At 40.3% G+C, this 15693-nt stretch overlaps 1 long non-coding RNA gene across 1 annotated transcript; it reads left to right on the top strand.

Moving 5' to 3' along the window:
• The first annotated feature begins 1817 nt into the window (after window positions 1–1817).
• LOC109280781 (uncharacterized) lies at window positions 1818–15380 on the top strand. The gene is made up of 4 exons (XR_009459490.1): window positions 1818–1982; window positions 7245–7417; window positions 10544–10944; window positions 14343–15380. It is a non-coding gene; the product is annotated as an uncharacterized LOC109280781 (long non-coding RNA).
• The last annotated feature ends 313 nt before the right edge of the window (window positions 15381–15693 follow it).

Below are 15693 nucleotides of genomic sequence, written 5' to 3'. Positions count from 1 at the left end.
AAGGGCTTCACTTGTTGGTGGCCATCTTGAAAGAAAAAGAATTGCAGGTGAAACTTAACAGTAGTCTTGCATCAACCCCATGCAACAGTTAAGATGCAAAACCATTGTTCTCTAGGACCTGCTATATCTATGTTTATAGGAAATTACTTGAAAAAAAATGCTATTTTAAGATGATAACCATAATCAGACATGAGACTTAAAAAAAAAAACCAAACCAGAGACCTATCCCTTTTAATCATTTCAGGAGGAGCTGTAGCAAAATTAGTTCAAAGCTTTTTGCAATACTAGATGACTATGAAATACTTTTAAGGTTACTTACATTCTTCCACCTGTGTAATCTAGCTTGATTAATAATTCTGCATCATAGATGCTTTGTGGAGATAACTAACTGAAAAACTGAACTTAGAACTTCATTTTTCATAATTATTTAATGTTTAAGGGGTAGAAACAAAATCAATATATTGAAAATCTTTGGAAGGAACGCACTATATTTTATACAAAGTGGATCATTATTTTTTGGCATAATAGACCTGAAGAGACACTGACAAAACAGTGGGATAATGTGTGGGCCAAATTTCTGACATTCATTTTCTTCAGACAATAACTTTGTACAATGAAAAATAATCAGCATCCCACACTGAAGCAAATAGTATGGCCAAATCCTTTTTATTTAAAGGTTATGGCAATTGCATATAATTTTCTCTGGAGGGAAACGTTGTTGTGTAGAATTAGAATACTTTTCTCAGACAAGTGACATCAGAAATAAGAGTCAGCATGCTCACTCTGGGTCTTCATTTAGTTAAGGACAGTGGATAAAAGAAAACACCATCTGTTTGCAGCCAAAATCAATTTTTTACATTAGGTGTCAGGAAAACATGGAAAGTAGCAGAACTATCCCAAAGGAGGGAAATGTGGCCAAATAAGAATGGCAAATTAGGAAGTATAGGTTTGTTTTGCAGAACTAGAGTGCACTGAAACTGCAGATGAAGTCATTGGGAATTGTAGGCTCTCAAATTCCCTGTGAATTAGGCTAACTAAGATTTACTTTTAATTAAAATTACGTCAATCTACCATAAAGAAACCACAGTCCTCTTTTATCCTTACAATTTTGTATCATGTCAAACTATCATCATTCCGTTAATTTCAATGATTACCCTTAGTTTTAAAACTTTATTTAAAATTTCTATTAATGCAGTAGTCAGGAATGAATTGATAATTTTGCAGAAGTCAATAGAAGAAAAATGTCTGGTTTGAAAGGAAAAAGCTATTCATTGCATGGCTTGTAATGAATAGTGTAGGATGGAATTTAAGATTTGCATTTTAACAATGACAACAAAAAACCTGACTTAAAATTAGGTAAAACAGAGGAATTGTTGACGTTGGTATTAACTGCACAATTTGACTGAAATAAATTATGCAGACTTCCTATAATTCTAAGAGAATTAATATTCCAAAGAATATTATTTTATGCATCTGTTATCTTTGAAAAGAAGAAATATTGCAATATTATTTTTGTATCTGTTTACTATAGAAAAGTGCAGAGATGGATATTTTAGTAACCTGATACAACTTTTCTGCTCTGTAAGGTTTAAAATAAGGTCTAACGACAGAATATTGATTCTCCAAGGAATCCTGGGGAAAAAACAAAAACAAAACAAGACAGTTCTGTTTCAGAATAAGAAATAGAACTCTAACATTTTCTTACATAGAAAAAAAGGAGAAATATGTAAAAATAAATGATCAAATTAATACAATTTAATTTGCGGGGCTTGGATTTCTTGACCACAATCCACACTTCCAGGATAAGGCCCTATTTGGATGAGATGGACTATATCTCTCTCCAAGAGGTAAGAGTCTGTTCTCTTACAGGTTGGCTGATCTCCTATGCAGGGCTTTAAACTAGATTCATTGGGGACAGGGATTTTGACGACAGAGCGAGGCCAGGAATGATAAATCAAGAGCCAGGCACTGGAACAGTCCAGGTAAGTGCCAAGGGCCCCATGAAGCATCAGGATGGGGATGTATTAAGGGAACCTACTGGGGGGCTTAGATGTCTCTATACTAATGCTAGGAGCTTGGGGAACAAGCAGGAAGAACTTGCACTCCTGCTTGCAAACAAAGAATTTGACCTGGTTGGGTTAACAGAAACCTCATAGGACCCTACCCATGACTGGGCAGTGGGTATTGAGGGCTACAGGCTGTATAGACAGGATAGATTCGGGAAAAAAAGTGGGGGGGTATCTATATTAAGGAGCAATATACATATTCTGTAGTTAAGTTGGGCCCAGAAGAAGGGCAAATTGAGGTACTATGATTTAGATTATAGGGGGAGTGGGGAGAAAGGGACTTGGTAGTGGGGTTCTATTACAGACCCCCACACCAGGGAGATGAGTTAAACCTAGAATTCTCAAGACAGCTCTCAGAGGCAGTGCGCTCAAAGACCCTGGTTATCATGGGTAACCTAAACTTCCCAGACATTTTAATCTGCAAACAGGACCTTCACCTAACACAGGAGGTATATGGTCTCACTAGAGGGAATTCCTTACTGGACTTGGTGTTAGCTATGGGGAAGGATCTTGTAGGGGAGCTGCAGATTTGTGGTCACCTTGGGGACAGTGACCACCAATCAATCAAATTCACTGTACAGAGTAGGGTGGGTAAGATAACTAGTAGGGTGGAAGTGCTTGACTTTAGGAAGGCTAACTTCAGTGTGCTTAGGAGTCTAATCAATGACGCACTTCAAGATAAGAGTATTGGTGAGATGGGAATCCAGGAAGGGTGGTCATTCCTAACGGAAGCAATCCTTCAGGCATAGAGGAAGATGATCCCAGTACGAGGGAAAAGGGGGAAAGGAGCCAAAAAAATTCCTTGGCTGAACAGGGAAATCCATGGGAGCCTAAAGGCAAAAAAGAAGGCATATAAGCGGTGGAAACAGGGGGAAGCTACAAAGGAGGAGTATACCTACTTGGCTCGCACTTGCAGGGAGGCAGTTAGAAAGGCCAAAGCAACTACAGAGCTGAGGCTGGCAACACAAAGACAACAAAAAGTATTTTTTTTTAGGTATGTAGGGAGTAAAAGGAAGGTCCAGGGCCAGCGTAGTACCCCTACTGAACAAGGAGGAGCAATTAGTGACAGACACGGGGGACAGGCTGAGTTATTCAATGAGTTGTTTGCCTCAGTGTTCCTGAACAGGGGTCAAGATAAGTCTCCTAATCGGTTCTTAGATGGGCATCAGAGGGACACCAGCCCACCAACTGTCAATGCTGACTTGGTGCAGAGTCACTTGGATGGATTGGATTGTGTTTAAGCCAGCAGGCCCAGATGAGCTTCATCCGAGAGTACTGAAGAAATTGGCCGGTGTCATAGCAGAACCACTGGCATGGTTGTTTGAGTGCTCATGATGCTCAGGTCAGGTCCTGGAGGACTGGAAAAGGGCCAGTGTGGTCACTATTCTCAAGAAGGGGAGGAAGGAGGATCTGAGGTCTTTGAAAAGATTATGAAGGATCATATTTGTGGGAGTCCAGTGGGAAAAATAATGCAGCAGGGAAACCAGCATAGATCTGTAGCAGGTATATCATGTCTGACCAATCTGGTGTTGTTTTATGACAGAGTCACAAAATGCTTAGATGCAGGCGTAGAGGTGGATGTTGCTTTCTTGGATTTTAGCAAAGCCTTCAATACAGTATCTCATCCCATAATAATTTAATCTCATAATTAAATTAAGAGTCTGTGACATAGATGTTTACATGATCCAGTGGGTGGCAAATTGGCTTAGCAGTCACACCCAGAGAGTGATAGTAGAAGGGTCGGTATCGACCCGGACAGATGTGGGTAGTGGGGTCCCGCAGGGTTCGGTCCTTAGACCTGTACTCTTCAATATATTCATCAGTGACTTGGATGTGGGTGTGAATTGTACTCTGTCCAAGTGTGTGGATGATACTAAATTGTGGGGTGAAGTGCACACTCCAGAGGGTAGGGAACGATTGCTGGCAGACCTGGACAGGTTATAAAAGTGGACAGTACACAATAGGATGCAGTACAACAAGGACAAGTGCAGAGTGCTACACTTAGGGTGAAAAAATATCCAGCACACCTGCTGGCTGGGAAGTGACCCTCTCAGCAGCACAGAAACAGAAAGAGATCTTGGAGTTATAGTAGACTCCAAGACGAACATAAGTCATCAGTGTCACGAAATCATCAGCAAAGCTAACTGCACTTTATCATGCTTTAGCAGGTGCATGACAAATAGAACCAAGGAGGTGATACTTCCCCTCTATGTGGCATTGGTCAAACTGCTGTTAGAGTACTGCATCCAGTTTTGGGTGCTGTACTTCAAGGATGTTTATAGACTCAAGAGGGTCCAGAGGAGGGCCACTCATATGGTTAGGGGCTTATAGGACAAGCCCTATGAGGAGAGACTGAAGGACCTGGACCTCTTCAGCCTCTGCAAGAGAAGGCTGAGATGTGATCTTGTGGCTGCCTACAAATTCATTACGGGGGTGCAGCAAAGAACTGGAGATGCTCTGTTCACCAGGGCATCTCTTGGGGTAACAAAGAACAATGGTCACAAGCTGACAGAGAGCAGATTTAGGCTAGATATCAGGAAAACCTTCTTCACAGTAAGGGTGGCCAAAATTTGGAATGGGCTTCCAAGAGAGGTGCTACTCTCCCCTACCTTGGGGATCTTTAAGAGAAGGCTGGATAGGCATCTGACTGGAGTCATCTGACCCCAGCTCTCTTTCCTGCCTAGGCAGGAGGTTGGACTCAATGATCTATTGAGGTCTCTTCTGACCCTAGCATCTATGAATCTATGAATCTGCTAGGATGAGCAGGCAGCCAGGTCTGACTGTTCACATAAGTTTCTCACCTGCTTACAGGACCTGCACCTAACACAGGAGGTAAATGTTGCCACTAGGGGAAATGCCTTACTCTACTTGGTGTTGGCCACACGGGATGACTTGGTGGTGGATCTGCAGGTACAAGGTAACATAGGAGATAGTGACCACCTATTGATAGAGTTCACTATCTAGAGAAAGGTGGGAAAGATAACTACCAGGGCTGAAGTGCTAGACTTCAGGAAGGCCAACTTCAACAAGCTCAGGAGATTAGTTAGGCAGGGACTGATTGGCAGAAACATCAGAGAGATGGAAGTCCAGGAAGGGTGGGCTTTTCTCAAAAAAACTGATTCTGCAGGCACAGAAAGGGGCTATCCCAGTACACATAAAGGGAGGCAAAAGAGCCAAAAAACCCTATTGGTTGAGCAGGGAAACCCAGGAGCACCTGGAGGGGAAAAGAGAGACCTACAGGCTATGGAAGCAGGGGGCAGCCACAAAGGAGGATTATACGTGTCTCACTTGAGCTTGCAAGGAAGCAGTGAGGAGGGCCAAAGCAGAAATGGAATTTAGGCTGGCAGCGAAAGTTAAAGATAACAGAAAGTCATTTTTTAAATACATAGGAAGCAAAAAGAAAGTGCAGGGCAACATAAGGACCCTTGAAGGTGAACTAGGGCAACTGGTAACAGATAGGATGGCCAAAGCAGGGTAACTGGAAGCAATGGCCACAAACTGAAGGAGAGCAAATTCAGATTGGACATCAGAAAAAATTCTTTACAGTGAGGGTTGCCAAAATATGGAATTTGCTTCCAATGTAGGTGGTGCTGTCCCCTTCCTTGGAGGTATTTAAGAGGATATTGGACAAACACCTGGCTGAGGTCATCTGACCCCAGCACTCTTTCCTGCCCAGGGCAGGGGGTCTAATAGGTCTCTTCTGACCTTAAAATCTATGAATCTATAAAATAAGGTAAGAGGGGCAATTTAAATTCATGTGAATTTGTTCTGGCTCCCTCCCCCCCCCCCCCATTGGAAGGAAAAAATATTTCTTTTTCTTCTTTATAGCAGCCTTTCAAATATTTGAAAACTAGCATGCCTTGTCCCTTTAGGCACCTTTTGTGTTTCTTCCTTTTGTTTTCCTAACTGTGTAAATGGGAAAAAAAAAACCCAAACCAAAAACCATTGGACAAGTTTTCAGGGGAAAATGGCCTCCTACAGGTCACAAAGTTTCAGATGGATAAGCTTTTGGGTCCTTCTTCATGTCCTGAAAAAAGCACATGCCTAAAAGCTCACTAAACATCTCTCCCAACTATGTAGTTGGACCAATAAAAGATGTCACAAAAACATTCTTGCCTCTTCTACATTTCCTGGGCCATCACAGCGACAACAATGCACTCCAACACTATTGATTATTTTATTTAATCTTTTATAGCTCTTGAATTCATCTTCATTGCTCACAGTGGCTATTTTAGTATTTAACTCAGTTTGTTAGAGCATAGTGCTAATAACCCCAAAGCTGCAGGTTCCATTGCTGGTTGGACTAGATGATCTTGAGGTCCCTTCCAGCCTGACTTCCCTATGAAACACCTGGTCATCTTCAATAATCCTGTTCAGGTACTGACAGTACTAGATAGAGTCACACTCTCTACCCAACATTTCAGTGCCCCTGCTTTTTTCTTTTTTTTTTCTCCTTTTTGTTTGCAACATCATGACATCTGTAATTAAATCAAGGTTGCTTTCTCAAGATCTGACGTTTCTAGGTTAGCTTCAGATATTTGTCTAGGTTTCCTGTTTCCAAAGTGCCTTCCTGGCAGGAGTGTGGAAGCTCTGAGACTCCTAACTCAAACCAGCTTTCTTGGGGCAGTTTCATGGAAGCCTTGAGGTTCCTAGATCTGAGTCAGTATACATGGTATGACTGACTCAAAGCCAAACTTTGGATTGACTTGGAGGCATAACTCTAATTCTGGATCTGAGGAACCTGAAACCTGATCTGCACCCATCCATTACATGAAACATTTCCAATTTGATTAATCAACATTTTATGACAAAAACCAATCTCATATGAAAATCCCAGACCAGATCTTGTTGGTACACATTACAAGTATTGGAAATTTATTCATAGGAATTAACATGAACTGATTCCCAATCTGCTAACTTTAGAATGTACAATAATTATACCACAAAGGACAACAGGAAGTAAATATTTTATTTAATAAGAATGTAATTTATTGATCCAGAATGTCTTAAGAGTTACTCCATACTATTTGGGGTAAATATGTGGGTAAGAGTTTCAAAAGCATCTAAGTGACTTAGGCGTCTAAGTCCTATTTTCAAATATAACTTAGGTATTTCTTAACATTTGTGCTGAGCTCTACTTGGCCACATTATGTTCTTGTTTCATATTTAATTATGAAGTGTCAAAAGCAGACCTTGTTGAAAAAGACACAGCTGTATCCATGACTGAATTTGGTTCCCTGTGAATAACAATAAAGGAGAAAAGAGAGCATGTCTACTAAACTTCAAGGAAGCATTATTTAAGAAGAGTGAAGAAATTACTTTATGCCTTAAAGCAATTCATCAGCATGCAAGTATGAATTCATTGTTTATGAAGCTGTTTTAGAATTTAAAGGGGAAAAAAAATCTTTGCCCAGAAAATTGCTTTGAACAAAAATAAAACCTTCTGGAATAGTGCTAGTTTAAATGTACTTATTATTTAGAAATTGTCCAAAACATTTCCAGTAACCAAAATGAATGTTTTGATATTTTGAAACGATATTTTTTCAGTTCACAATTACAATTTAAACTAATTAACAATTTAATTAATAATTTAATAACATGTTTGAAATAAAAACAAACTATTTTCCATGTTGAAGTTTTGGGGGTTTTTTAATTGCTCCGTATTTTATTATTTGGATTGTTGGGCCATGAAAATTTGAGAACTGAAAAATAATCCAAATCTTGAAATGTTCCCATCATATGAAACTACTTCACTGCTTTGGGGTGAAAGCCTCCTAGGGAATCATTTCATTACATTCACAGGCCACCAAAAATCATCACTTCATCTACTCACAGATGTCTATGAGTGTGGACAGTTGAAACAGTTGAACTATCCCAAGAATGCCACTGATTGCAAATTGGTTGCAGAACAGAGGTGTCTGTGTGCACAATGTCACGCTTGTCTAAGTAAAACAGATCACTCTTGAGGGATTACAATGCTGCCAAAACTCTACTGGGGCTGACAGCGAGTACTTAGGCCAGCAGGCCTTGCAGGAGGAATGCCTAGAGTTTTCCCAGGATTCCTCAAGTTGAGGAAGAAGAGCCCAGTTGGTTGGATGCCAAGGAAGTGGAAGATGTCAATTGCATCCAATGATAATTTTGTCTCTTCCCAACTCACTAATATTGAGTTCAATAAAGAGCAACTGAGTTCAATACAGGCCATTCCTGCACTAAACTAAACTCTGTTTGGTGATACCCTGACTGGTGGGACCCCATGTGTGTATCTAGGTGGGGGCTTCCTGAACTCCTTCTGTGTTGGTTGGGGGGCAGGGTGAAGCTGGGTGCTCTGGGAGGGAGGTGGAGGCTGCATCATTTCTCCACTTTGTGAGGTGGCTTTAAGAAGACTTTTCTTACAAACCCACTAAATTACTTCCATTGCCTGCAGCTGACCTCAAACTGACATCAATTTGGGTGAATGGTGTGTGGGGGTGTTCAGGTGTGTGGGAGTGCCTGAAACCTGCACAATTAACTTGCTTGGCAAGCGACTGTATAAAAACTGTTTCTGTAGGATGGAATGTGAGGGAGGCATTGGAGGTGGTAGGGAGCAGTGTGGAGGGCAAGGCACAATTGACAATTAATTGGACAATTCACATTAACTGAGCATCGAATTCAGTTATTCTGTGGTACTGTATGTTCATTGTGCAGTAGCTCAGTATTCCCTCACACAGCAATTAACTGGCATTTATCAATAAAGACCTACTTGCCCACACCCACCTGCTCCCATTCTATGCTTACTGTGAATTGGCCCATTACTTGTTGATTATTCCTCATCCTCCATCTGTCCTGTTCTGCTTATTTTACCCTGCACAAAATCACTCTTACATTACCAACCCTGCACAGGCATCTCTATCCAATTGCTGGCAATGCAAGTTGCCAGATACTGTGCAAAGATTAGGAGGGGCAGAAGTAACTGGTGCCTTCCGAGCCTGGAGGGGCACAATTTGTGGGTGGGCCTGGGGATGGGCCAAAAGTTCCATATCCACACCTATACTTCTCTGTTGCAGCTTAATGCCCCCCGCCACACACCCCCAACACACTGCTGGCCCACACAACAAAAAAAAATTGCTGTGTCCTGAGCGGTGCTGAGTCAGGAGCCAAACTCAGGGGAGGCATGTGCTCTGCCCCCAGCACCCCTCACCCCCCACCAGTCCCCTGTGAGGTGGAGTGAGGAGCAGTGCAGTGTGGGATGCCTGGAGGATGACCAGACATTAAGCATGGAAAGGCTGGTGTCTGGTGTCTGTGCATAACACTGTACTGGTTTATGGAGAACTGGTTCAAAATAAAACCTTATTATACAAGTATACTTTTGAAATGTTCCAGGAAGTTTAATCCATTCTAAGCAGGCCTGTATGTCTGGATGTTTGTAATTTAAACTGTATTTGAAATGGTTTAAGTATTGTGTGTGGTTGTACCCTAACAAGGCACAAAATCAGAAACACCAAAGGCAAGGTAGAACATGACATATATAAAAACAGGGAGATAAAAAGGTTCTTTCTGTCAGTGTCCTGTCGTTATCATATCAGGGAAATAATGGGTTAATATGAAATCAGAAATTCCTAGGACGAGTACCCTCTCCTTTAAGCAGAAGGAAAAAACAAATCTACAGTCTTTGTCAATCTTACCTTTAGGAAAAAATCCTCCCTGGACCCATATTTGGCTATTTGACCTTCTAGCTAGAAGCCTATGGGTTTTCCAGGGTCAGTAGAAGCATCACTACACCCTAGTCAAAGAATCCCAGCTGGTCAACATCCCAGTGATTCGGCATAAAAGGGAAACAAGCAAGCAGATGCTAGTAATACTCAAAAGGGGAAAGATGCTCAGCAGCATCTACTTTCTAGCCTTTACTGAACAGAAAGATCAGAGAAAAAAAAACCCTGTAGTATCTGGGCTGACACTGTGAGATCAACTGGAAAAGGCTTACTTTTTAAATCTGGCCAGTAGACATATTTTCAACTGTAGCTAAAATATGCATTAAAGACTTCAGGCCTTCTGGGTCAGTAATGGAAACTTTCCCACATGACAGGACTTGCCTGTAGCTCTGAAGAGTCTATTAGTCTTTTAGCATTTTTAAAAATTGTATGTTTAACCTTTGAGATTTCTAGAAAGTATAAGTATTAGTTTTCAGGCCTGTACATTGGGATTCATGGAGCCTAAGGGAGTCTAGTTTTTCTAATGAACATAAATAAATAATAATAAAAAAATACTGCTCCTAATAATAAAAAAGAAAAGTTAGGGCCCTCTAGAACATTTTTATTCTTTGTTTCATCTGTAACATGACATGTGGAATGCAAAATTGTATGCTGTTGTCTTTTGAAGTTTTAAGGCTAATAAAACCAATTACATCAGCATAAAACACAGGACTCAGACCAAAATGGTTTCTGGCCATGTAACAACAACCACTTTTTCCAGATGTCGTAAGTTTATTTCTATCCCTGTAGGTGTTCTTGGATCAGTTCCAGCAACCAGTAGGAAGATGTGAACCATACTGATACACAGCTGGGTCATAAGGAAACCCTGCTAAAGTCAACAACATACATTTTCCCAGCAAGAAGCCAGAGGGAAACAAGATGAGCCAAGGAGCCTGCCACACCTATTGGAGAAATGACGACTTGAATTATTATTTTTGCTTTAGAGAGGGTGTTGGTTACTCAGCAATGAGAAAGAAATGACCCCTACATTACATGTTGACTTAAGAAAGCAGGAGCAACAAGAAATCAGACTCACCCCTTCCCATTTTTTTAAAGAGAATACATAGCCACAAATTGGATGGATTTTTGGCTATTCTTTCTGATACTGATGAAAAGGAATTCAATTAACTCAACCTGGGCCAAATTCTCTGGTAAGACAGATGAAAAGTTGTGTACAGACTTTGAACACACTGTTATCAAATGTAAGAAATACTGGATGTACTTGAAGTGTTTTGTAACCATTTATATGAATAAAAAATATGCCAATTATTATATTTACTCTGAATATAGGAACTGCCCCCAGTAATTAGATTCTACACACAGAAGATGTATACACTTACTATAATTTTCCATGTATGGAATCTAATTATTTGAGGAACATCTTAAATGCATCCCCTCCACTCCTGCAGGCAGTATTGGGGAGGGGAAGGGAGGGAAAGGGGTGGAGTGGGGCAGGTGGAGGTGGTAGGACAGGCCATGAAAGAGGCAAGCAGCTTTTCCCCTGCTGCCTGTTCCCATCCCCACACTTATTGCCCTATAACAGGACTGGGGCTCCAGGAGTGACTGCAATGCCTACTTGGTGTGCAGTTCTTACCCTGCTCTGGCTCTAGGGTCCCTCCCTTCAATTCTGCCTGCCACTACTTGATGGCATTACATTTAGAAAGGCAGGTTACCCTAGGCTACTACAGTGATCCCTAATCTGTCTTCCTGTCAACAGCTCCTTTTCATTAAGTTGGCTTTCCTGCCCCATATGTGCCCCCAGGGCACCTGTTGCTTTATGAGCTAATTTCATGGCCTCTCTTCTTCTCTGTAGCCATGCCCATTCTTCATAGGTGTCACCAATCTGTTTGGTAGGTGCTCAGTGCCAGTCTCATCTCCTGCCTTGTCAGACTCCTAATTTCCATACCATTCTCTGCCTCTCTTGGGATGTGGGTCCCTGACCTTAGCTCCACCACTCTCAGGCACTGGGCCCTTGCCCCTATCTCTGTCTCTTGCAATCTCAGGCTACACTGCAACTTACACCCTGCCCCACCACATTTAAGCCTCATATGGCTCCCTGGCACTCCGAAACCTCCTAGTTTTCCTATCAGTTCCATCTAGTCCACCAAATTAACAATAAGAATAAACTCTCTGGTCAAATTCTCATTAGATTTGAACTTCAACCATCAGCTCCTCTGCTGACTCAGTATTTTCCCCTACCTTGAGCACACATCACTTCCAGCTAGCAGAACTCTACCTGCCTGCACAGAATATCAGCAGTGTCTTCTCCTACCCTGGACCTCTTTCCTAGGCATTCTCCATGGTCAGACCACTTCCCTGGCTCCAGGTCCTAGGTCTAACATTTCCCTAAGCCCTGCCCCTTTTGGTCAGGTGACTTCACCAACCACCTACAGGGGTTTCTAATCAGGGCCTGATGGCAGACTGCAGCTGCTGTTCTAGGAACATTCTTGTTGCCTCAGTTAGGCTCTGTTCTATTAGGCTCTGCAATAAGCACTCCAACTTCTAGCTACTTGTTTTGCAGCCATTTTATTCTGTGTAGTGTTCTCCTTTTCCTTAATGTGCAGTTTGCTGCTTAACCTTTTGCAGCTAGCCTGTCTGTTTCTCCACTGCCTTAGCTTTTATCTGCAACATTTTTTCCCTTTAAAGTGACGGGAACCCTAGGCTCCTTGTTACACTCCCAGTTTATACTTGTTTTTTTAATTGGTTTCAGTTTAAGGAAATGTAATAAGGTAAAACACATACACGAGCAACAATGCTTTTATGTAAAAGTTCTCACTTTGTAACTATGAAATAGGACTATGTATCTCTAAGGAAATACATGATAGTGGCTGCTAATTTTGAGAACTGCTCAAGGAGCTCCCAATCGTTCATGTTAATTACAAGTGTAATTACTATACTATGAACTCAGCTTGTGATATAAATATTCATGCAGTTAGTTTAAGAAGTACAATATTAAAATTACTGTGTGTGCAAACAGCAGTTACAAGGTTATTTCCATCAATTATTTCACCTCTTTGATAACAGTTGATAGCTATAAACATCCATTGCTTATAAACTCAGCTGTGCTCTTTACCTAAACTGAGGGACTTACACAAAGGAAAGGCATTATTTCACACTGAACTCAGAAGCTATAATTTATTGTATGGGCCTCCACCATTTTAAGGAGTTAAGATATTCCTGTGTTAAATTCAGCAATATCATAAAAAGGTCATAAAGCAGGTCAAGTGCTGAAATAGCGTGACTTCCATTGTGTCGTCATTTTTTGGGTGTGCAAAATGAGTAATGAGGGAGGAAAAGGTAGGGATACAGCAGAAGATGCATTCACAGAGTAAGATTAAATAGATTTTTCCACTCTACTTTTGTTTTATACTGTGCTGTATGCTTTCCTTCTATGCATTTTGAATAACTTCTGAACACTGCAAGTTACACTTTGTTATTCCTACAGGATTTATGACAGACCTAAAATTCTGTGTATAATTTATAGTATTAACAGCTGAACTTCCACAAAAATTGTATGTACTTACATGAGTTCAAATTTGGGTATCTTTATATTTTTTAATCTTATATATATCACACAAAGGTTTGTTAATAGTTATAACGGACCCACTGTTGATACTTGTGTAATGTCCTGTGACAGACATTAAGCAGTTCATCTGATTATGACATATCCTGAAAGCACAGCACTTTAACAAATTTCCATTTGCTAGTTTTGAATTCTTAAGTGACATGCAAAGTCAAACTTTCTTAGAACAGGCCAGTCAGACCAAGCATAATTTGTTTTTCATAATTAATATTTTTACTAAATTACTCACAGTTTCTGCTAATACACAAGCTATCTGGTAACTCTGGAGTCTGTGTTTTGAAAATGTGTCCCTTAAAAGCCTATCCAAGTAAAGGAGAAACATTGGAAGGTGAGCAGATACTAATTAAAAGGATTTTTTTCAGTTATTAAATAGAAATTATTAAATTAATTACAAATGAATAAAATGAAGGAAGGATGGGGAGAAAAGAAAGACAAAACTGACTGAGGGAATTGTAGGATAAACTAGTGAATGAAAGTGGGAAGTGAATTTGCTGGTCAGAATGTATGTGGATAACCAATTGTCTGAGAATAACAGTAATAGTGGCAGTTATACATAAAGATCAAGGTATTTACTTCCATTTAGTGATCAAGGCCCCATCTTCTATTTTGGTAAGTATCCAAAACATTTAACTTTTATAATCAAAGTTAGGTTATAGATCTATACAATGGAATTTGTTGTACAAACTAGAGTTATACATTTGAGACTTGCATCATTGGTGTTATTTTAAGATTTACAATGAGAGAAGCATTTTCTGTACCAGTGGTACCTTGCAATAGTACATGTTTTAAGTGACATGAGCTAATACATTTCTTCTTTGGGAACCCTACCTAACTGATGCTTGTTTGTTTTGCTACTGTGTGATCAAAATGCCAAGAATACAGAATTTCTAAGTAACATCAGTAATAGTGGATGTTCCCTGTTCCATTATGTTAATTTTTAACTCACTTACTTTGTTTTATCCCCAGATGCCAGATGTGTCCCTGTTTCTTCTCTGTCAGATGCAAGAGTTTTTTGGTGATATATTTTATTGGGCCAATTGTGTATTTGGGTGAGATGTTAGAGAAGCTTCCATGCCTTTCTGTGCCTCAGATCCATGCCTTTCTTTTTCTTTACTTGGAAAACCATGTATGGAGCCCTGAGTACTGCATAAAAATACTGATTCAGTGCATCTAAGAAGCACTGTAAGTAAAATCTCCTGATGTCTTTAGTGACAGCCCATTTTCTGCCTTAGATATTGGACCATTCAATGATGCATCTAGCCAACTTGGGAAGAAATGTAAAAGGACCATGAGGTTTGAATGGATTTTTTCATTGCTATGTAGAAGTACATGTATTCCCCCAACACTAAGATATTTTCAGGCTGTTTTCTGTACTACAATTTTAAATGATGAACATTTCCTTGTGAGGGAGCTGCCATTATCTTTCTGTCCAGATATGGAATGCTGCTACAAAATAAGCCTTTATAATTTTCTTTCTCCACTAAAGAGTTTTTGTTCTTTTTTGAAGTTTTGTGATTTTTTCTTCATCTGAACTGAAAAAAGTGGGTGCTTCCTTCCTAGGTACAAAAACACAACAAACAGAGCTATGAGATGCAGAAGGTTCAGACACCCAAGAAAGCTTCCTTCCCTACTAAGTTGGTTTGGTACTATCTTGGACCTTGCCTATTCATGTCAGACTGTACAAAGGGAAGGAAATAAATTACTCAGTTAGTATGATAAGTGTTTTATTCTGACTTTCATAGGTGCAAGGATGTGTTAAAAAAGTGAAAGTCTATGGAGAATGAGGGCTTCAGTTTCACAAAAAACACCAACTGGAGAATGTCAAGAGCTTCTCACTGTGTTTGGAACTTCACAGTTTGAGTGGGTCAACAGAGCATCATGTACAACCCAATATCATTTGCAAGGTTGCTGAAGATTAAAGAACTCAAAAGTCTATTTAAACCTAGAATTGGGAAGCATTCAGAACTCTCTGTAACAAAGAATATAAGGGGCCTTGAATATAAGACTGAGGATGTATTACCAATGTATTATGGGCTTCCCATTCTTCCAAGTCTCAGGTCCTGAGTATAAGCTTTTCAGCCAATTAAATTTTTTTGTCAGCCTCCCTTGCTGCTTCCTACATACACACGATTGGTTACTGTATTACATCTTCCAGGACTGCAACTTCCTCTTTAACAGCAGCTCTCTATGGCAAATGTCAGTTTCTATCAATTCCCAGAGCTCTTCTCAGCCTTAGAGCTGTCTTCAAACTACCCAGGACTTCCTTTTACCCTTATGTACCAGCACCTCTCCCTTGAGGCTTAGCTCTTGCTGTGGG

The sequence above is a fragment of the Alligator mississippiensis genome, chromosome 2, assembly GCF_030867095.1.
Source record: "Alligator mississippiensis isolate rAllMis1 chromosome 2, rAllMis1, whole genome shotgun sequence".
Taxonomy (NCBI): Eukaryota; Metazoa; Chordata; order Crocodylia; family Alligatoridae; genus Alligator; species Alligator mississippiensis.
The sequence above is the reverse complement of the archived record's forward strand: the minus strand, read 5'-3'. Positions and strand labels throughout refer to the sequence as shown.